This window comes from Anastrepha ludens, chromosome 3 (assembly GCF_028408465.1).
Source record: "Anastrepha ludens isolate Willacy chromosome 3, idAnaLude1.1, whole genome shotgun sequence".
NCBI lineage: Eukaryota > Metazoa > Arthropoda > Insecta > Diptera > Tephritidae > Anastrepha > Anastrepha ludens.
This window is the reverse complement of record NC_071499.1, coordinates 108147547-108169753: the sequence shown is the minus strand read 5'-3', so window position 1 is coordinate 108169753 and position 22207 is coordinate 108147547. Positions and strand designations below refer to the sequence as shown.

Sequence of the window (22207 nt, the reverse complement as noted above, 5' to 3'; positions counted from 1 at the left end):
TTCCCATCCAAAAACAAAAAACGAATTACCGAACGATACTTCTCTTTTTTCATCTTAGTGAAAATCACGAAACACGTCCTACTCGAATAGCAGCCAAGTCCAAACTAACCTATCAATTACTCTGGATGCTAACACCAATTTGCCTCAGGAACGCCCTCTGTCATCAAACACGGGTACTTATTGAACCGCCCTCGTACCTTTCCTGGCTAGCTCTTCAACTTTACAATTTCTCTCAATATCTTTGTGCCCCGGAACCCAAATAAGGCAAACCTTGAATGCGACACTAATATCATTTGGGGCATTCCTGGGCAACCTTTCGAATGGATAATTCAAGTCCTAATTCCTTCGAACAACTCCACAGCCAACCCTATCGTCCAGCTTGAAACCATCTGTATAGAGACTTAATTCCCTCTTCTCCATGACCTTGGTGTTTGCCACTCTCTTCTAAACGGTGTATGCTCGTATTCTTTCCGCTTACTTTAGTACATTCTCGGTGACAAGAAATTAAAATATCAGGTCGAGACTTGCATTATTTTGCATTTGAAAATAATTTTTTAAGTCTAATTTACATTAAAGTTAAAAAAATTCACAATTCTCATAAATATGTACTTGCATAAATATATTTTCTATTGCTTGAGTAACTGAAAACGATTTCAAAAGAGAGAAACCAAAGCAATACTCAAAGACATTTCGATGGGCACTCCTCATTTCATGTCATCGCACTATGTGAAAAAAATATCCATATGTAGATATTTACGTGCCATCTTAAGTCAATAAGTTTTTGTGTAGTTTTTTTTCTTCCCAGCCATTAGCCATCGCTATTCTCTGATACCACAAATCGCAAACTTCGCTGTTAATCCGTTGTAATTGGCCGCCAGTTAAACGTCGGCGATCGTTTGTTGGTACCAAAGCTGTCATTTAAATGTTACCAAATTTGTGTTCAAGTGCACGTTCATATATGCAATACCTACTTACTTCTGTACTTTTTTACATACAAAGGTAAGCGCGAACCGAACTTGCCTTCAAAGTATGTAATTACTTCGACACCTTGATTGACACCTACTACGCCCCTGCGTTGTGAAGAATAAAACAAAACAAAAGTTCATTGTTTGCAAGTTTTTTTATTCAGACTGTGGGAGTAAATAAATACATGTGAATGTGTGTAAATACATATTTACGTTTCACATTTTTTTGTTAAAATGTCAAAATATGATTTTTACGATTTATCACTTTGGCGGGTTCAGTCAATAGGTTTAGATAATCAGTTAAAAATATTCGTTCACCATTTGGGCGAAAATTGGATGCGAAGCATTTGTTGTCACCACTCAAAGGCCTAACCGATGGCATACTCGACTCACAATTATCTAAACAAAACAAAAAAAAAACTGGAAAGAAGCGAGGAAAGTATGGTGTAGGTGTATATACCTTGTCAGGGTCCTACGAGCATCCTTTGTTGAAAAATCAAGAAAAAATTGAGCTTGATTAGAAAAGTGTTGGATCAATATTCCTTTCCTATTCCTTCAAGCTGCTATACGAGGGGTGCCTTTTATATTTCGGGATTAGAGAACAAAAACAAATTTTAATCATCGAAAATCACTTTATTGTTTTTCAAAATATTCTCCATGAAGATCTATACACTTTTGCATGCGTTTGAACCAATTGTCGAAGCACTTTTGCCACTCTGAATGAGGTACCTCCAAAACATGCAAACACCGCAACCGCTTCTTCAGGTGTCGAAAAACGTTGATCTCTCAGTTTGTTTTTTACGTACGGGAATAAAAAGAAGTCATTCGGTGCCAAGTTAGGACTATACGGCGGATGACCCATTAATTCGATGTTTTGGGTGCTCAAAAATGCAGTTGTTTGAGCCGATGTATGAGAGCTCGCATTGTCCTGGTGAAGAGTGATCCGTCTTTGGCGATTGGTTTTCCTAATTTCTTGGAAGACAACTGGCAAACAAATGGTTGTGTACCGCTCAGAATTTACTGTTCTGCGTTTTTCTAGTGGTACGGTTGCGACATGTCCAGTTTTCCCAAAAAAACAGGCGACCATTCGCTTGGAAGCGCTTCGTGCGCGAACAACTTTTGTTGGATTTGGCTCATCTTGAAACACCCATACAGTCGACTGCTGTTTACTTTCGGGCTCATACGCGTAAATCCATGATTCATCACCTGTCACGATGTCATAGACGTGTTTCGAAGCCCCGCGATCGTATTTTTTGAGCATTTCCTTCGACCAATCGACACAAGCCTTTTTTTGAGCGATTGACAAATTGTGTGGGATCCAACGCGAACTAATTTTTTTGACAGTCAAATGTTTATGGTGTTTATGCAATATTGAATGTATGCTGGTCCCACTAATGCCTAAGATTGTCTCAATCTCACGATAGGTCACATGACGATCTTGCAATATCAGTTCGCGCACAGCATCAATGATTTTCGGAACAACAACTGATTTTGGACGACCTTCACGAAATTCGTCTTGGAGTGAACTACGACCACGATTGAATTCACCATACCATCGATAAACACTGGTCCTTGTTGGAGCTTCATCGCCAAAAAATGAATTAAGTTCATTCATGCAATGTTGCTGAGTTAATCCACGTCGAAAGTTGTGAAAAATAATCGCACGAAAATGGTCACGATTTAATTCCATTTTTGGACCGAGATGAATCTTTTAAGTTACTGTAAACAACACAAATAGCGCTGGTATTTCAAAACGTTCTGAGTACGTAAAAGCCAAAAAATGTCAAACTTTGCGATACAGCTGTCAGTTGCCAGATTGCAACACCAGGGTTGCCAAATCCCGACGTATAAAAGGCACCCCTCGTACAGTGAACGAAATGCAAGCAGCGGTTTTAGTAAAATACTAGAGGCAGCACACAATACCTTGTCATATGAAAGGTCTCTTTCCCATGTATAGGATGACCAGACAAGAACAATAGGAACATAATTTTAAATGAGACAACAACTTTGGAATATATCTGCCCATGTTTTGAAACTACATTCATACGCTTATGTTTAGAATGAGACTTCATTCAAATGGATGCCTCGGCTTCACTAGCAGTGCTTCAGGTGGTCGGTACAATTTTTGATAACTCGATCCAATATGTGCAGAGTATTCCGGAATAAGCGCCCCGAGTGTTTAGCGCTCGTCCAAAGTCGTTTTGCCTTTTTAGCGCAGACTGAGAATCTGACGTAGCCACAGCTGATGATAAACGCTCGCCGTGAGATGGCCCAGTTGACAGATTTCTTCCTCACAACTTTGAGCGTCGCGTCGTTTCTATAGCCTGTAGCGTCGTTTTGTTGAAAACAAAACTCGAATGTATCGATGTTGTTGTGCTCTGGCCACAGAAAGTCAATTAGCATCGTTTTATGCCGAGAACCATTGACGGTAAAGGTGTATTCTACCTCTTTTCGAAAGAAATAAGATCCGCTGATGTCACCATGCTATAAACCGCACCAAATAGCTGATCTTAGTGTGTGCATTGATGCTTACGTCCATACTTGTAAACTGTGTTTGGTCTAATAATGGTAATTTTGCTTGTTGACATAACCTCTGAGCTAAAAAAGTGTCTCGTCCGATGACGACTGACCTCACGACGAAATCTACTTTGCGTATTTACGACTGAGCCGAAATTCCAATAATATTTTTTTAATAATTTCTACACATTCGGCAAGCAAACCTTACTTAATATATTGACGCTTGGATATAAATTTTACGGCTACTTGTTTATTGCCATCTGGTCACTCTATACTATTAACGCTTAAAAAAATGCTCTTAAATCTTAGTCCATTGTGAAATTTCAATAGTCTAGTTCAGGGATATGTCGGGGTTTATAGTTACCTCCGTATGAGAAACACTTCTAGGGTAGCTGTAAGGAAGGTAGAGTGGTGTTTAAAGGAGTGAACAAGGTATTTAGAACAATCTAGGGCTAGGCCAATATTAATTTACGCTAGTTAATAAATAAATAAATAAGAAACAATTTTGAAGGGCGCGAATCTTTTCATGAATAAATTATTTACTTATTTATTTATTTTGCAGTTAAATGAGTGTAATAGAGAGGCTCGCATTGGAATATTCAAAGGCAAGTGCTGCTACCTAAACTAGGCAAGCCTCTTAGGCTACCAGGATCCATCCGTCCTACTTGTCTTTTCAACACCACCAAAGGGGTCCATAATCAACTTATTCAGTTCACCGAGAAAGGCGCCTGGTTATCGTAAATGCAGTTTGGTTGTAAAGAAAAAATCTTTCAAAAGCAAAGGAGGCAATTGCAGGGCAAAGGCGAAAGAAAAAAGTATTGCGCTAAAATTTCACTGGCTGATAGAATCGCTCTTAACTCTGCGGAGTAATCACAAATGCTAAAAGTGGTCAAATCTTTGAATTACTGATTAAAGCGCACCGAAAGCTTTCCTACAACCTTCAGAAGTATTGTGCGCATAGAATTGCCAGTGCGTACAAGACCACTTCAGAAGAGAAGGATGCTACAATGTTGGTCGCTTGTATTATGCCTATATTCGTGAATTATGCAAAGAAAGAAATACTGCCTAGTGGTGAACGGTACCATTAGTAGGGATCAAAAAGTTGCATCATTCCGAAAGTGAGAAACAATATGAAATAAAGTGGTGAACGGTAGACGGACTCACATTCTAAACTCTGATATTGAAACATGTTGAACCGCTAACATATCAATGCTAACTTTCAGCTGAAGGGGTTCCTGAAAGGTCATGGTGTTTATAAAAGCTACCTATACCGCCCCCGGTGCACAACTAATCACCGTTTAGCCCTATTGACAACATCCCGAAAGTTGCCCATTATGCTATTTTTATGTCACCACATTTTACTATCCCGATTTCTGGAGTCAACGCAGCTAACTAGAGCAGTGCTATGGTCACGAAATCGCGTCAAAACGATGCTTACCTCGGAACACCTGTGATGTATACTATATATATATATAATTGGCGCGTACCCCCTTTTTGGGTGTTTGGCCGAGCTCTTCCTCCTATTTGTGGTGTGCGTCTTGATGTTGTTCCACAGCTGTGACGTAGTGCAATTAAAGTTCCATACTTCGATTCTTCCTCCTCTACAGAAAACACTCTTAATCAGGCTTGTCGAGCAAATAATGATATCCATGTACTTGTGTGTAACATATCGATGGTGTAATCCTGGGCTTGTGAGGTCAATACCAATTTTTCAGGCATCGATCGTTTTTCTAGCGGTAGCTGAGGGTTTCTAGCGGTAGCTACATGGTGAACGATATGACTATAGCCTTCAAACGGTCAAAAAATGAATTGCATGCTGCACGAATGTGATCTTGAGGTATTTTGGCCCATTCTCGTATAATCGCTTTTTTTAGCGCATCCATACTAGCATATTTTTTAGTCTTCACCTTGCTCTCCAAAATGGACCAGATGGAATAGTCCATCGGATTTGCGTCTGGTGAATTCGAAGGCCATTGTGTGGACGAAATAAAGTGTGGAACATGATTTTTTAACCATTCTTAGTTCACACGAGCTTTATGAAACGGTGCCGAGTCCTGTTGGAACGTCCATAGTCTACGACCGAAATGTTTACGTGTCCACGGCTCTAAAGCAGCTTCTAAAATATTTTTTCGATAATAAGTCGCATTCACTTTGACACCAGGCTCGATAAAAACGATGGGAACTTGCTTCGAGTGGCCATACGTAGGCTCAAATTCTCGTATGAGCGTTCGGTCAAGTAAACACGATCGTTTTGTGTGTTTATTAACTGCTCAATTGGGAAAATTGTTTTCATCAGAAAACGCAATGTTAGAAAATTCGCCACTTTCGTGCAAGCGCAACAACTTCTTTGCTCTTTCGCACCGAACTTTTTTTTGCTGGGCTGAAAGATCGTGTGCTTTTTGGAACTTGTAAGCCTTGACCTTGAGCTCATTTTTGCGTCACATATGCGTCGAATGCTGTCTTGCGATATTTTCACTTCTTTGGCCATTTTTCTTCCACTTCGACGTGGATTTCGTTCAAGTCGAACCTTCACTTTCCGAACCATTTCTGGCGTTGTTGCGGTTTTTTTGGTCCACCTTCATAGCGGTTTGCAATGCTTCCAGTATCATGGTAACGTTTTATAGTGCGATACACAAACATTTTATTCACTTGAGGCTTGGCAATGGCTGGTTGCGATTTTCCAGCCAAATATAAAGCAATCACACTATTACGTTTGAATTGCAATCACAGAAAAAAAAATTCAACAAAACTGAGACGCAAATGCTTTTGATGGCTTATGAACAATATATTGAACTGCCATTAGAACAATTTTGACGTTGATGTCATGAGCTGTTTTACAGATACGAGCAGTGTGAAGTTGGTAACACTTCATATGTAGTGGGCCATGGTGCGCTTGACCACTAGCCTACAATTAGAGGTTTATAATGAGTTTGAGCACTTCTTTTTGTGTTTTGTTCCATATTACCAATGGATTTAGAGTCCCACCACACAGGATGTGTGTGAGTTTTTGTTTTGCAAGACATTCGCAAAGGATCTACTCTAGTTAGAATGATGGAATAAACAGTTTTGTCTGGCTCAGTCCTGAACTTTCTATCCAGTGCAATTTCAATTGTTGCTAACTTTCTCTACGTCGGCTTTGGTAAGCCCGCAAAAGATTGCTGGTGTATGGAATTTTGATGATACAGGCTTTATCCGAGCGTATATTCAATCATGAAAAGTATCTAATACAGAGTATTTGCTAATCGATAGAGACATAACAATGTGAGACATTCCATACGACAGCATACAGGGTTTGATTGAAAAGTAATGAGCCTTATTTTTTTAAGCAGTTTTATTAAACCTTTTGGCTTATACAACTAATATTCTTCAAAATAGGACCCTTGAACGTCAATACACCGCTGGTAGCGCTCCTTCCACTGCAGGAAACATTTTTTAAACTCATCCGCCGGAATCGCGTTCAATTCGGCTGTCACAGTTTTTTGGATCGCCTCGATGGAGTCGAAACGCCTCCCCTCCAGCTTTCTTTTCAGGCGCGGGAACAAGAATAAGTCCGGAGGGGACAGGTCTGGGCTATAGCGAGGGTGGGGAAGCACCGGAACCCCCATCTTCCGCCCCGGTTCACATCTTCGTCTGTTTGCGTCGTCGAAGGCCTTCCAGATCGCTGTTCGTCTTCGACGTCCTCCCGGCCTTCCTTGAACGACTTGTGCCACCGTTTTACCTGGGCACTGGACAGAGATTGGTCCCCGCAAGCCTCCTTAATTAGCCCAATGGTTTCAATACTCGTTTTGTTTAGCAAAATTTGATCGAGTAGCGTTGCTCCAACGGTCGCTGCATTTTCGGCACTGCAAAATCCTACACACTTTTAAAACAGCTTTCACGCGCGGAGCGATGTTGACTGCATCGCTGTTGCCAGCGAACTGGGCCCGGGAAGGCGCGGGAAGGCTCATTACTTTTCAATCAAACCCTGTAGACACACACACCTCAACTTGTACGAAAACGCCAACTAAAGCCACCAAGGTTGTCTGCGCCACAATATTTACATTTTAATCTAAGCCCAACAATATAAACTTAAGAATAAATAAATTACACACAAAGCAATGATTTTCTAAATAATGCTGGTATTGAGTTTATGCCTTGGTCGTTTACCTGAAAGATTAGCACAATCTGGTAATTTATTTGTACGTAACCAAATTAATTCTAATGAATTTTCTAGAAGCGCTAACAACTTTTTGTAACAACTTTTAACTATTGAATCTACAAACATTTGAGACTTTTTGTTATGTTTGTATTGGACCTCATTTCTGTTAGTGTTAATTTTGGATGCGAAATATGTAGAGAAAGACTAAAATATGCATTACATTTATCTGTTATCCAAAAGTGTCAGTAAAAAACTTTTAGTAATAATAATAATAACTGTGCATTTGGCGCAAGACTCATCTCAGGAGGGAATACGAAGAATAGCTAAATTCTTTTTGCATTCGACCTCTAAAAGAACATTAGTTAATTTAGTGAATTACGCGTACAATATCCTACTTCAGTTGATATAACCGGCTTCAGTTGAGCCATATGAGACCTGTAGCCCGTTTCTGTAAGAAATGCACAAAATTTTCGATTACAATGGCGTCACATCGATTCGATCCAAATTGCTCGATTGGCCGACAAAAAGTATTTCTGTAAGCATTAAGCGACAAAATGCGGAACAGTGGGAGAAATAAAGGACAATAGATTACAAGATTTGGACATCCGAAGCAAAAATGTGAAAGTAATTTCGGGTGCTACGTCTTAGGAGATTCGGAAGTAGAATATATATATATATAACGGTGCGTACACCGTTTTTGGGTGTTGGGCCGATGTTGTTCCACAAATGGAGGGACCTACAGTTTCAAGCCGACTCCGAACGGCTGATATTTTTTATGATTAGCTTTTTCATGGCAGAAATACATTCGGAGGTTTGCCATTCTCTGCCGTGGGGCGACCGCTATTAGAAAAAAAACTTTTTCTTCATTTTGGTGTTTCACCGAGATTCGAACCTACGTTCTCTCTGAATTCCGAATGGTAGTCACGCACCAATCCATTCGGCTACGACGGGCGCAAGCAGGCCGGAAGTAGAATCCTGCCCACTAATTTCAAATGTGTTCTTGCGCTCGTCCAATAAATCGTTGTTCAAACGGCAAATCAGTAACATGAACAGTGGAGGCGCTATTTTTTTCGAATATCAACAATGCAATCTAAGTTTTATCGTAAACAAAATCGCCGTCTTCTCTTCTTCTTAATTGGTGCGATAACCGCTTACGCGATTTTCGCCGAGTTTAACAAACCGATAACGCGAAAAAAGAAAATCAGTAATGGATTTCAAACGTAATAGTGTGATTGCATTATATTTGGCGGGAAAATCACAACCAGCGATTGTTCGTGAGCTCGAGCACCTTAAAGTAAATAAAGTTTTTGTTTAACGCCCCATTACTCATTACAATAATACTGGTAGCATCGCGAAACGTCATGAAGGTGGTCATCAAAGGACTGCAACGTCACGTGAAAGGGTTTAAAAGGTGAAGAAGCGACTTGAGCGACATCCCCGACGAGGTGCCAATCAAATGGCGAAAGAACTGAAAATATCTGACCATAGCATCCGCCGCATACTGAAAAATGATCTCAAAGTCAAGCCTTACAAGGCGCATGATCTCACCCCGCAGCAGCAACAAGTCGGACTTGAGCGAACGGAGGAGTTGCTCCGCTTGACCGAAAGCGTTTAGTTTCCGAACATTGTATTTTCTGACGAGAAAATTTCTCAAATTGAGCAACTCGTAAACTCCCAAAATGATAGGGTTTATTGTACCGACCGTTCACACGAGAATTTGAGTCATCGGTTGGCCACCAGGAGGCAGCATCCGCCACTGGTAATGGTTTGGGCCCCTGTAACCGCAGATGGGCGCTCTCCACTCGTTTTCATCGAGCCTGGCGTTAAGATAAAACCGAAATATTATTGGAAGAGTATTCTGGAGGTGGCTTTGAAGCCGTGGGCAGACAAACATTTCGGTGGCAGACCATGGACGTTTCAACACGACTCGGCACCGTCTCACAAAGCTCAAGTGAAACAAGAATGGCTAAAAAACTGTTGTGAACTTCATAAGGTCCATACAATGGCTCTCAAATTCACCAGATGCGAATCCGATGGATTATTCTGTTTGGGCCATTTTAGAGAGTAAAGACTGAACTAAAAGATTCACCAGTCTCAGTCTCGAGGCATCGAAAAAAGCCATTGTACGCGAGTGGACCAAATACCTGCAAGTCACATTCGATTCGTTTCTGGACCGACTCAAGGCCATAGTCAAGGCAAAAGGTGGTCATATCGAGTAAATTGATTCCTAATTTTTTATTATTTCCGCACATTTTTACTTTGAAATGAATAAAAGTAATTTTCCAAACTAGAGCCATTTTTAAATTTTCGTTTTATTTATTTAGTAAAATTACTTCGAATTCATTTTTAAAACTCAAAGTAGAGGTGCCATAACCATAGTCATATAAATCTGCAGATCGAACCAACCGATGAGCAACACAGTAATCGATTAGGGGTGACATACCATAATGTCATCGTCATAACCATAACCGTGCAGAGCAATTGAAGTTTGGTTTTTCGCTGTAGCCATAATCAACAAACATGCTGCATTGTGGTATATAATGCCACTATATTAATGAATAAATTATTAATATCCTGCTTTCTCTGCTCATATTGTTATGTTTTCTTTTGTTTCTGCACTTCGAAATGATAATATATGTAAATAGTAGTTCCTTATGGCTATAGCACTCATAATTGACATATTTATCGTTGTGGTTAATACTACGATTAAGCTTATTACATTATGGTATGCCACCTCTATTTTGAGCTTAATTCGCGCGATATAGCGCCATATGCTTTCCATACAAAACGAGCCGCCCTAATCCTCATAAGCGTAAATTTACGCAAAGTGCCTTTGTCATAAGGGATTAGAGATAGACAGAATTTTCAAAAAATTTAATTTTTATTTAGTTTTCCTAGAGTATAATATCTCAAAAATATTATATAAATAAATGAATCCGACAAATACTCGTACTTTTCGAGTTATTCAACAAAGGGCGCGCGGGCGCTCCGGAGCGTTCGAGAGCAAGTAGCTAAACAGAAAAATGGATGCTGCACGTATGAAAGTGGCAGATAAGTGCGCAAACCATAATACTCGAGAAGGTAGAATGCTACGTAGGCAACAGCAAATCGATATTTTGGAAGCTGCTGTGACGGCTGAAGAACTATTTGTGGCCCAGAAATAGATGGCACAGAGTAAGTAATTAAATAATTCGTATAACTCGAACATAAATCGATAGCAAAATTGTAAATGTGTTTTTTTTCAAAACTATGTTTTTTGAACTTAAAACCCGCTTGGTAGATGTCAATAAAATTTTTACTGCTTTTGAAAAACATAAAAAAATCGTACCTGATCGAAGGATTTTTTTTTTTTCAAAAATTCGATTTTTTTTTAAACAATTAATTAATTGTCGGTTTTTTTCTTGAAAATCCGAAAAATATTTCCTGAGGCACAAGATTATCTATTAATAAAACTAATTACCTTTGTCCGATTGATTTGAGATGAATCTCCAAGGACTTATGATGATCACTGCAAGGGACTTCTGGAGAAACGGGCTCCACATAAACAACGTTAATTATAATTTTTTTTTTAATTTTGCTTAAGTCAAGACAAAACATGATGTATTAATGCTATGTTTTTATTTTTGTAAAATAAAGCAATTGACTAACAAAAAAAAAATTATTGAAAATCATAATTTTTTCGGGCCTCTGCCAAAATTCCAATTTTTTTCTTTTTTTTCTTTCCTTCGCTCAAGCACGAGTTTATGGTCTTAACTAAAACACTTATTTTTGTTTTTCCATTTTTGATGATCCTGTCAGGAGTTATGCTGACAACGCGGTCGCACCTTTTTTTCGAGGGGTCACCGGAAATGACGTCACAATGAAGGAGTTTTAATTATTATTTTTTTTTTTTAAATTTCAGAAATTATTCCTTAAATATGTATCTATACGACAGAAAAAGTTTGAATTAAATAAAAAACATTTTACATAGAAAAAAAATATATATTGAAAATAGGCCATTTTATACGCGACGAAACCCATGTAAGGGGGCGTCCATAAATTACGTGAGGTGTTTTTTTTAATTTTCTGTACCTCCCTCCCCCCTGGTGAGATGTCGTGAGATTTTATTCAACCCCCTCCCCCATCCCCCAATCTCACGTGAGATTTTTCAAAGTGTGGGTTTCTTATGTAAACGCGTTGGATTGTTATTGTAAAAAGAAAAAAAAAATTGCTTCGTGCTTTTATTTACGACTAGTTCCGACTAGTAATCAATATTGCTGAGAGTTATAAGTGTAATAAAAAGTTAACAATAGAAGACTTAAATCGTAACTACTGCGATTAAAAAAAGAATATCTACTCTACTTCAGTCCATGGAGAATCATGCGCGGTTTCCAGAGAGACTATTGGGACCAACATGTCCATATGATTTTCAGTAAAATCATGTGCTCCTTCAACTTCGTTCTGATCTAGCCATTCTAAGCCGTTGACGCTTGTGCACAGTAACTCATTAGCTCGTCTTGTGACAATCCGTGAGGGTCGCACTTTGCGGAACATACGGGCTTGCTTAGCTGGTGCAATGTGAGCTGCTCGTCTGTGCTCTGCAGCTCTTGTGATAGATGCGAAGTAAATACCGCATGTACTAGAGCATCTTTTCTCTAAATCATCACGTATACTTGGGCAATAGAGATCATAAGGCGTGCTGATGAAGGCATTCAGCGGTTGAATCTGTATGCGTATTAGAAATGGAGCAAATGACTTTACGTCATGTTCTTTAAAGTCCGGAATTATCAAACGTCCATCAACCTGAGTGATAGGGTATAGAGGTGGCAGAAAAGGCCAAACTGTATCAATTTGTGGTATTGATTTAGAATACCCATGTTTTTCTCATGGCCAACTTTATGTTTCATGCTCAAGAGTTGGTAAGCCAGCGGTATTGTTCATTTATTCAACGTTTTTTAATTGCTACTACTATTCAAAACTTCTTTCATTCCTATTCATGCGCGAGAATTTTTATAAAAAACACACAGTATTTTTCGGCTTAATTTAATTAATTAATCTAGATTTTTTTAAAGACGACCAGCGGAACGGGCGGGTTTTCGCTAGTTTGGTATAAAACAAATATGGTGGTTTGACAGTAGTAAAGTATAACGTCGAAGTATGAATGAAATTATTTTCTTTCGAACGAATTAGTGAATGATCTTAATCATACTACGAATACGCTTAAGATTAAATTTTAAGCATGTACAATCTGGATAATGGACCAAAATAGTATAATTTTTTTTCCTTTTAATCAGAAAATAAAATTGCATGATATTTGCCGAGACCCCCCCTCTCTCCTCCGTAAGATTAGATGAGATTTGACTCGACCCCCTCCCCCCTGAAACATCTCATGTAATTTATGGACGCCCCCTAACTCCTTAACCCGTCATGAAAAAAAGTCCGGCCCTACATACCTGAGAGACATTCTCTTCAATAATTATTAGCGTTTGTTTGTGTTCAGTAAAAACTGTTGGTCAGTGTTTTAGTTCCCCGTACTTGTTTGATAGAATGTGAGTTGATTAACAAATGTAAGCTTCAGTAGATACACGCACACACAAACGTATTTCTTCAAAATGAAAATAAATATTTAAACATGAAAAAAAAACATAAAAATATGTTCATATATGATACAAAGTGGCGCAAAATTAATCAGCCTACTAGTATATACACGATCATATACATATATCAGAAGTGACCTTCATACTTAACTTGTATGTTTTGGTCCGAACTGAATCAGGCAAATCGTTTGCAAAACTCTGCTCGTAGTAAGTGGTTTCCCGTATAGCCGGGTGGAGGCACTTGTATGTATGTATGTATGTATGTAATAAATAGCGAAGCTTCAAGGACACTCACCTGCTGACGCGATTGTGATGACGCCTTTTGATAAGTTTTAGTTGTAGTTATCGGTAGGTATTTGGTAGCTTTACAAGCAGCTTTGGAGGTGGGATGTGTGAGTTAGGAACTGAGGGTATTTGCTACTTTGTTCTTTACAGCCAATTAAGTATTTATAGAATTTCGTATTGCTTTGATCTAAAACATATAAAGTAATTGACAATTTAAAACCAAAATATATTTTGGTAAATATTTAAAACAAAATTTTTATTTTTTATAAATTTTATTTTATTGGTGCCATTTATCTTTTTCATTCACTTTATTTTTATTGCACATCTTTTTGTTTTTTTAATTCACTCCACACACTTGAGCTGCACCAATCCACCAACACGCTCACTTTTATTTTCAGCGAAAATAATTTTTTCATCCCATAAAAACATCCTTCAATTTCACTTTTCAAAGAATATGCACAACAAACACATACGCAAGACAAGAGCAAGAGCAAAAGTAAGAATCGCCGTCGTTGCGACTTTTAAACGTCACCGTTTAAATTTACGTCCATTTTCGTGGTGCTTCTGCACGCAACTGAGCACTCCGCCGCGGGTATCAGCAAACAATTCCCACAGATGTAGGCATGTAGGTCTCACGATGGCTGATAGCTGCCGCTAATCGTACACACAAGGGCACAGGGACACACTCATACATTCAAACATTCAAAAGTATGCAAAAAGTTGCGCTTTTACCAGCAGCTGTTGTCGATATTTATGCTGTTTGGTTGCGGGCGAATGGCTAAAGCCGCTTGAGTTGTCTTGAAGGCATCCCATCATAAATACTTTTTACCAAGTTTTCTCAGCCATGTAACTAATCACAGTAAACAGCTGTACGCAGCGCTACACAGAGCTTTTACACTTCCACTTTTGGTTTCACTTTCGTTTAATGCGTTTTGTTTTGCTCTCGCCATTCTTGTGTGTGCACTCTGTGCACTTATCACACTCATACACATGTAAGCACTAGAATCTGTATGTGTGTGTGCATTGCTTTGAAGCTTTAACATTTTCACGGCCAACAAGAAAGCAACCTGTGCAAACGCCCGCATCGTGAGCTTTCGCTGTTGAAGTGTTATGTGCATGACTACTGACGAGCGGTGCAGCATCACTCATTTCACTACTGTGAAACCTTCTTTGGGCGGGCATCTACTCATTCAGCGCCAAAGGAGTGTCCGCTTAAGGGAAGATAATTTATTTCATAAATTTGGAATTTTTCGATGGATTTAATATTTACTACTTCTTTATTTGAATAAAACACTTTTGAGTATATCTTTAAAAAAATGTGTATGTATACTCGGAGAGACTTTATGTAATATAATTCAGTATTCAGATTAAAACTTGCTACAGCGACTATAGTAATTTTCACAATGAAGTACGAACTAAAGCATCTGAAACCAATTTTTTTAGACTAAATTGAGGGAAAAATGCAAAGGGAAGTAAAATGTTTGCATATAACATTTGACCCAAAATTACTACTGAAGGCACACGTAGAAGAAAGAAGAAATGCGATTAGAGTATTCATGCCGTGTAAATCGATTGCAGGAAAAAGTTGGGGATGTATGCCAAAGGTGAGACCAACATCAGACGGGGATCATGACAGCGGTGCTTTTACGAAAAAACTGAGCTCATGTTGGCGATATACGAAAAGAATCACCACAGCCTCATGTTACTCATGTTACTTCGTTGTCATCTGAGCAACGACGGATTTGATGAGTGTGTGAATGCTTGTGAAATGAGCGAACAGAGTCCCCAGTTGGCCAAACCTAATAATCCATCATCCTTAGATGGATATACAAGGCTATAGTCAGACCTACGATCTCCTACGGGGCAGTAGTCTGTGGGAATTGCACAGGAATTGCACAAACACACTAACAAGACTACAAAGACTTGCATGAAGGTTCTTCTAGAACTCACACCGCTTCACATTCATATCCAATCCCAAGCGAGAAGGACTATCCTAAGAACAACCAAAGCTAACATTGGTTCAGACATTCATCAAAATCGCAGGAAGTTAGATATTCTTGCTGAACTAAACCCAGAGATTTCAATACGATGGGCACATGTCGATATCGATGTACAGTTTAGACAAACGTTTGAAGACTGATTGGTTGGTTCGTTTAAGTGGTGATTCACCAGGAATCCAATTAGTGTTTCCGCACCATTTTGTTGCCCCATCCTCGCTACCAACAAGTTATTCCTTCACGACCTAGTCGGTGCGATTAAGAAACTTCATAAGGTTGTTTACGTCTATATCAGTCAGCTCTTCGAGGTTTTCAAAAAGCGGTTTGCCAAGGGTTAACATCGTCGCCTTCCAGAATGTTGGGCATTCATAGACGAAGTGGAAGATATTATAGTGTACTTTTTCTCCGGATACCCATTTTGGCTGCCTGCTCTTCTATAGACCAGAAACCAGTTATCACTGCCGTGAGTCTCCAGGCATCCCTAGGTTTAGGTTAATTGGCTGCCCTTGCTTGGGGCCCGTTTGGGCAAATATTAAAAATTCGACCGTTGTGATACTATACAGGGGAAAGGAAATAGGAAAAGGGATGAAAGAAGGGGCTTTGGGATTAGGGCTTGATGACTATGCACTTACGACGACGTCGACGGTTATGAACTTCAAGCTACTGATGAACTTCACCAGACGTATGATATTTAAGCCCGCTATATCCACAGGTGTAGCGAAAAAGAGAGAGCCCAGATGTCTAAATCTTTGCCAGATGAGAGTAGAGCAGCTGAAAAGAAGGTGTTGATATGATTCTACCTCGTCCTCAAGACAGCTTCTGCAGAACGGACTTGAGGCAATCCCAAGTTTCACCGCATGGACACCTAACGGACACTAAGAATACCCACCAAATTCGAGAGACGCGGCTTTGTTAGCCTTAGGAGTTCCCTCGAGCGTTCCCGGTCTACTGGTGGCCAGAAGGATTTCGCGTCTTTGCGCGTTTGCACACTAGCCCAGCGCTCGCTGAGTTGACGCGGGGCCCATCTTTCCAGGATCAGACCACCCAGGCATTCCTAACTTTTCATATTTATCAATTTTGACGTTTGTTTGTGGTTGTAGGTGAGCCATAACGTTCTACTAGCGTCACATATTGTCTGGTATGTTCATCTACAATTCGCAATTAGTATATATGATATTTTGAGCAGATTGCACCCAGTGAAGTGAATGCCGATTCTGCAAGAATATTATTCAAGACTAAGCTGAGCTGAGGCGGCCGCCGTAGCCGAATGAGTTGGTGCGCGACTATCATTCTGAATTCACAGAGAGAACGTCGGTTCGAATCTCGGTGAAAACACCAAATTAAGAAAAACATTTTTCTAATAGCGGTCGCCCCTCGGCAATGGCAACCCTCCGAGTGTATTTCTGCCATGAAAAAGCTCCTCATAAAAAAATCTGCCGTTCGGAGTCGGCTTGAAACTGTAGGTCCTTCCATTTGTGGAACAACATCAAGACGCACACCACAAATACGAGGAGGAGCTCGGCCAAACACCCAAAAAGGGTGTACGCGCCAATTATACATATATAAGCTAAGCAAAAAAAAGAAAACCGAGCGAGACAGTGCAAGCATATCAGAATTTTGTAATGAGTTAGAAGATTTCAGCATTGTGGAATCGTGGATCTTCTAAAATTTTTGAAAAGTTCACTTTGGTTTTATTAAAATCAAGACAAGTTCCTCCTGCGGTATGACAGTTGGTTATAGGCATGATTGTGTCTCATAGTGGACAATAGCTTTGCATACTCAGATATTTCTCGCTAAAACTGCAGCGTTCGAAATTTGTAAATTGAATGGTTGAAAATTTAATTTTTATTCCGTGTAAATACCCATGAGCGTCTTGCGGCCTAGAATGGTTCCATTTCTTTCTTATATCGACTTACACTACTCTTCTGTATGACCGACCGCAGATGTAATGGAAGATGTACGTATGTATGTGGGTATGCACGCAAAGCGTTATAAGTAAGTAAGTAGGTATTGTAAGTACCCAAGTTTTTCAATGAAATCAAGCGAACAAGCAAAATATTTAGCTGTAGATGTAGATAGTCGATGATGGATGCTCGCACACAGTCACACGATTACTGTCACTGAATACATTTATATATATGTAAGTATGATACAATACTTTTACACGTTGAAAAACAGGATTTTTGGCAGAAGTGGCTATCCACAAATAATCTAAGGTCAAGCAAATGCACATACGAGTACACACATACATATAGGTAAGTTTTACAGATGCAATTTATGAATGTCACTCCATCGCTTCAATTCTTTTTGCAAGTCACAATCATAAAAGCGTACCTACATACAAACGTGTGCTAACTACACCGATTTAAATGTAATAAAAGTATGTTTGTATGCACTCATATATTTACAAAAATATATTTTCGTTTAAGAAACAAGTTATTGCCACCGAAAAGACAGAACTTGACCCACATATTTAGATGCTTTGTGCACTCGAGTGGCCAATAAAACGATTATAGATTGTTGTACTTGGGTTTGAGTGCTCAACTGGCTATACATTTTTACATAAATACTTGCCTACAACTGTTCAAAATAAAAAGCGTCGAATGACTGTTCGTAATTTTTTGTCAAATATCGACTATAGTTTTTTTTGCACTTCTGCCGGAAAATATATACAAACTCATGGGCAGTGTCAGTTATTTATTAGAGATGAGAAAAGGAGTGGGGTAATGAATGAATGTCACCTCACCATTCGAGTAAAAATATATTTTGTAAGTATGTTTAAAAAAGATGCAGCGGTATTTTTCGTTGGGAAGAAGTTCACCTTTTTCCGTCACATTTCCGTCCCACCGAATAGGCAAAAATAGGCGGTTCTAAAGCGGTTTTTTTGCATTCTTAGAGATCACTTCATTGCATATCGCTCCTCACAGTATACAGACGAGCTATCAATAACATTCGCTTAGAGTTCCTAACTATATTTACGAATTCTCACTCGAATGTCGTTATCGCAGATGAAGAGCTGCAACTGCCTCATGAGACACGCATTATTCTGCATAATTACGTTCTGGATATGGTTAAACCTCAGGTTAAACTTCTACTTATCCAGAATTGACACAGACTTACTTAACATATGTCCAGCATGTCAAGGTACCTCGCACGACACTAACCACCTTTTCACTCGTCCACTCAATCTCACTCATCTGACAACCCCTTAATGGGGTGCCACCCTGTTGAAGCAGCCTATTGTTAAATGAGATAGATGTAGACTGATGACTTCACTGCACTGAGCCTGAGTTTTGTAAGCTACTACAACAACAAAAAGAGCTACGTATCGCTAACAGTCCACGCAGACAGCATTCAGTGTATTTTACATGGTTACCAGGTGACGATGGTCTGATCGCATAGCGCTCGAAAGCTTAGCGAATCAAATTATTATTTTGATCAGGCCCGTCTTGGATTTCAGTGGATAAAAGTTCGTAATCCTTAGCAACTAGGTCACCCTAAACTCGGATCAAATTGTCGAATAAATTCGCGATTCCCAGATGCAGCAATTTTTTTTTTGTAATATAGCAGCCAAGATGAAAATGGGTATTTTGTATGATGTTTGTTCACCCAAATACGACGTTCGATACAAAAAGATCTTGGAAGCGATAATGAAGAGGATGTTACGTTTACCTTCAGTCTTTCAAACTGAGTGCCCAAAAAATAAGCCTGAGAAGATATATTTTATTTATTTATAAAGAAAGGATATAAAGCAATAAATATAAGCATTCAATAACCACAAGAGGATTAAATCAGGCTAAAAAGCAGCTCATTTCGAGGGGGAAATATCCGCTGTATTATTATTTACACAAAGTTCTCCCTTTTAAGTGAATTATCTACGAAACCTTAGCGCTGACTTCACACAAGCATCGACAGTTTTATTTCTTTGTTTCACAGTTTCACAGGACTTTGGAATACGAAAATTAAGGAAACTAAAGAAGCTGAAAACAGTAACTTTTTCTGTAGCATTTAACGCAAAAGGCAGATTTTTTTGCTATTCCAGAAGCAGGGCGTCGACAGATGGACTAACACGAATACCTGCAACATAACTAAACAAACATGACCCAATTTCAATAAATCCAAAACTTACGAGTTGTTAAGAAAGCCACTAGCAGACAATACGCCTACAATAACCGGCCACGGGCCCTTGGGGGGTTATGCCAGGAAGATGGGGTGGCCGTGCAACATTTATATGCAGAAACTGTAATCAAGAAGAATATAAAGAAACAGTATTTCACTACCTGTACGAGTGCCCAAGTCTAGGTGCTCTACGACATAGAATGCTGGGCCAATTCTCAGGAGTTAACTTAAAATAAATTGCAGAAAAGAAAAAAGGCGGCATAGGCTGATTCATAGTAAAATCAAGATGGTTCTACAAGTGAGGTATGAAAATGGCGTTTTCGTGCTGATTGGGTCTGGGCTTGGTCACTCAGACAACACCCTCACCACCACGACCACCACCATTCAACACATCACTTTAATAAGTGCCGCCGCTCTTTAGATCCAGTGTGTGATTGTAATCAGTCGATGATATCCATGGTTATCATATTTCGTTGACATGGATTGTGCTCCGTTATTAGTGCTATTAGAGCTCGCAGCTCACACCTTCTCTGTCTGAGGAAGAATTTCGTTACCACCGTGCCAAGCCATTACAGGAGTTAACAACAATAGCCACCCGGAACGATCGATGAAGTCGATGAATTGAGTTTCATACTGCTCCAGATTGACGACCACCCTGCCCATGTAATCTTTCACCATAGTCCATCGGGCCATCTACACAGAGGCAGGTAGTTCACTGCAACTCAAGAAAGGGCGCGCAAGCGCACAAGAGAGGTAGCCAATAAAGAGTAATAAGGTTCAGTTTTGTTTTGCTGTTCTTCGCCGCTTGCACTTGAGTAACTTTTTAAACAGCTTTAGCTTACGGCGCTTAATGGTTATTAAGCAAGCCGGCCAATATTTTTGATGAGTAATATTTAATAAAATAAAATGTACAAACAAATAATTGCATTAAAAGGTCTATAATATAATCAGCAGTACAATCTAAAATAATTTCGAAAATTAATATCGGAAGGGAAGAAAACTACGAATCACCAATTAAACTTGAACTTGAAATTTGCTGTTATTTATGTAGATTTATATGTATGTATGTATAAATAGCCATATATGCCAGTTCAAAAGTAAACTATTTTTTATTCCAATAACAACGCCAACACACTGTTATTGTAAAAATAAATAAAGAAATAAATGCACGTCAAAAAATAATCCGCTCAATTTTGGCATTTTGCCAATATGCGTAAATAATCGCAATATTTGTTTAACACGGATTAAAAATGTCTGTAACTGCCAGTGTTGGACTTGAATATTACTGTTATAATGACTGCTACAGTTATAATGATAGCGGAATTTGATCGATTAGAGGTGCCGATTATAATTCGTACGCTAATAACAGCGACGACCTCGCTTGGTTTCGCGCACTTACAAATGACAGATACCCTGCAGGGAAAACAACAGACAGTGGACAGGGTTGTACCAGACTGTACACCGACCTCTTATTTCTTCATTCGATTCGTTGGTATGGTGGAAGATCGTTCATGGTTACGAGGGGTGTCTTTTATTTGGCAGGATTTGGCAACCCTGGTGTTGCAAACTGGCAACTGACAGCTATATCGCAAAGTTTGACAGTTTTTGGTTTTTACGTACTCAGAACGTTTTGAAATACCAGCGCTATTTGTGTTGTTTACAGTAACTTAAAAGATTCATCTCGGTCCAAAAATGGAATTAAATCGTGAACATTTTCGTGCGATTATTTTTTACAACTTTCGACGCGGATTAACTCAGCAACATTGCATGGATGAACTTAATTCATTTTTTGGCGATGAAGCTCCATCAAGGACCAGTGTTTATCGATGGTATGGTGAATTCAATCGTGGTCGTAGTTCACTCCAAGACGAATTTCGTGAAGGTCGTCCAAAATCAGTTGTTGTTCCAAAAACCATTGATGCTGTGCGCGAACTGATATTGCAAGATCGTCATGTGACCTATCGTGAGATTGAGACAATCTTAGGCATTAGTGGGACCAGCATACATTTAATATTGCATAAACATTTGACTGTCAAAAAAATTTGTTCGCGTTGGATCCCACACAATTTGTCAATCGCTCAAAAAAAGGCTCGTGTCGATTGGTCGAAGGAAATGCTCAAAAAATACGATCGCGGGGCTTCGAAACACGTCTATGACATCGTGACAGGTGATGAATCATGGATTTAAGCGTATGAGCCCGAAAGTAAACAGCAGTCGACTGTATGGGTGTTTCAAGATGAGCCAAATCCAACAAAAGTTGTTCGCGCACGAAGCACTTCCAAGCAAATGGTCGCCTGTTTTTTCGAAAAAACTGGACATGTCGCAACCGTAACACTAGAACAACGCAGAACAGTAAATTCTGAGTGGTACACAACTATTTGTTTGCCAGTTGTCTTCCAAGAAATTAGGAAAACCAATCGCCAAAGACGGATCACTCTTCGCCTGGACAATGCGAGCTCTCACACATCGGCTCAAACAACTGCATTTTTGAGCACTCAAAACATCGAATTAATGGGTCATCCGCCGTATAGTCCTGACTTGGCACCGAATGACTTCTTTTTATTCCCGCACGTAAAAAACAAACTGAGAGGTCAACGTTTTTCGACACCT

At 39.3% G+C, this 22207-nt stretch overlaps 1 protein-coding gene across 4 annotated transcripts in view; it reads right to left on the bottom strand.

Annotated features, from left to right (window-relative positions):
- The window catches only part of LOC128858739 (acidic phospholipase A2 PA4), a 53924-nt gene extending 39885 nt beyond the window's left edge, over positions 1-14039 (bottom strand). For 3 of the 4 annotated variants that reach the window (XM_054095227.1, XM_054095228.1, XM_054095226.1), the window contains exon 1: positions 13492-14033. The gene's annotated coding sequence lies outside the window, so the exon portion shown is untranslated. Of the gene's footprint in view, positions 1-13491 lie in introns of all 4 variants that reach the window. The other variant, XM_054095224.1, reaches the window with a different exon arrangement.
- Between the last annotated feature and the right edge of the window lie 8168 nt (positions 14040-22207).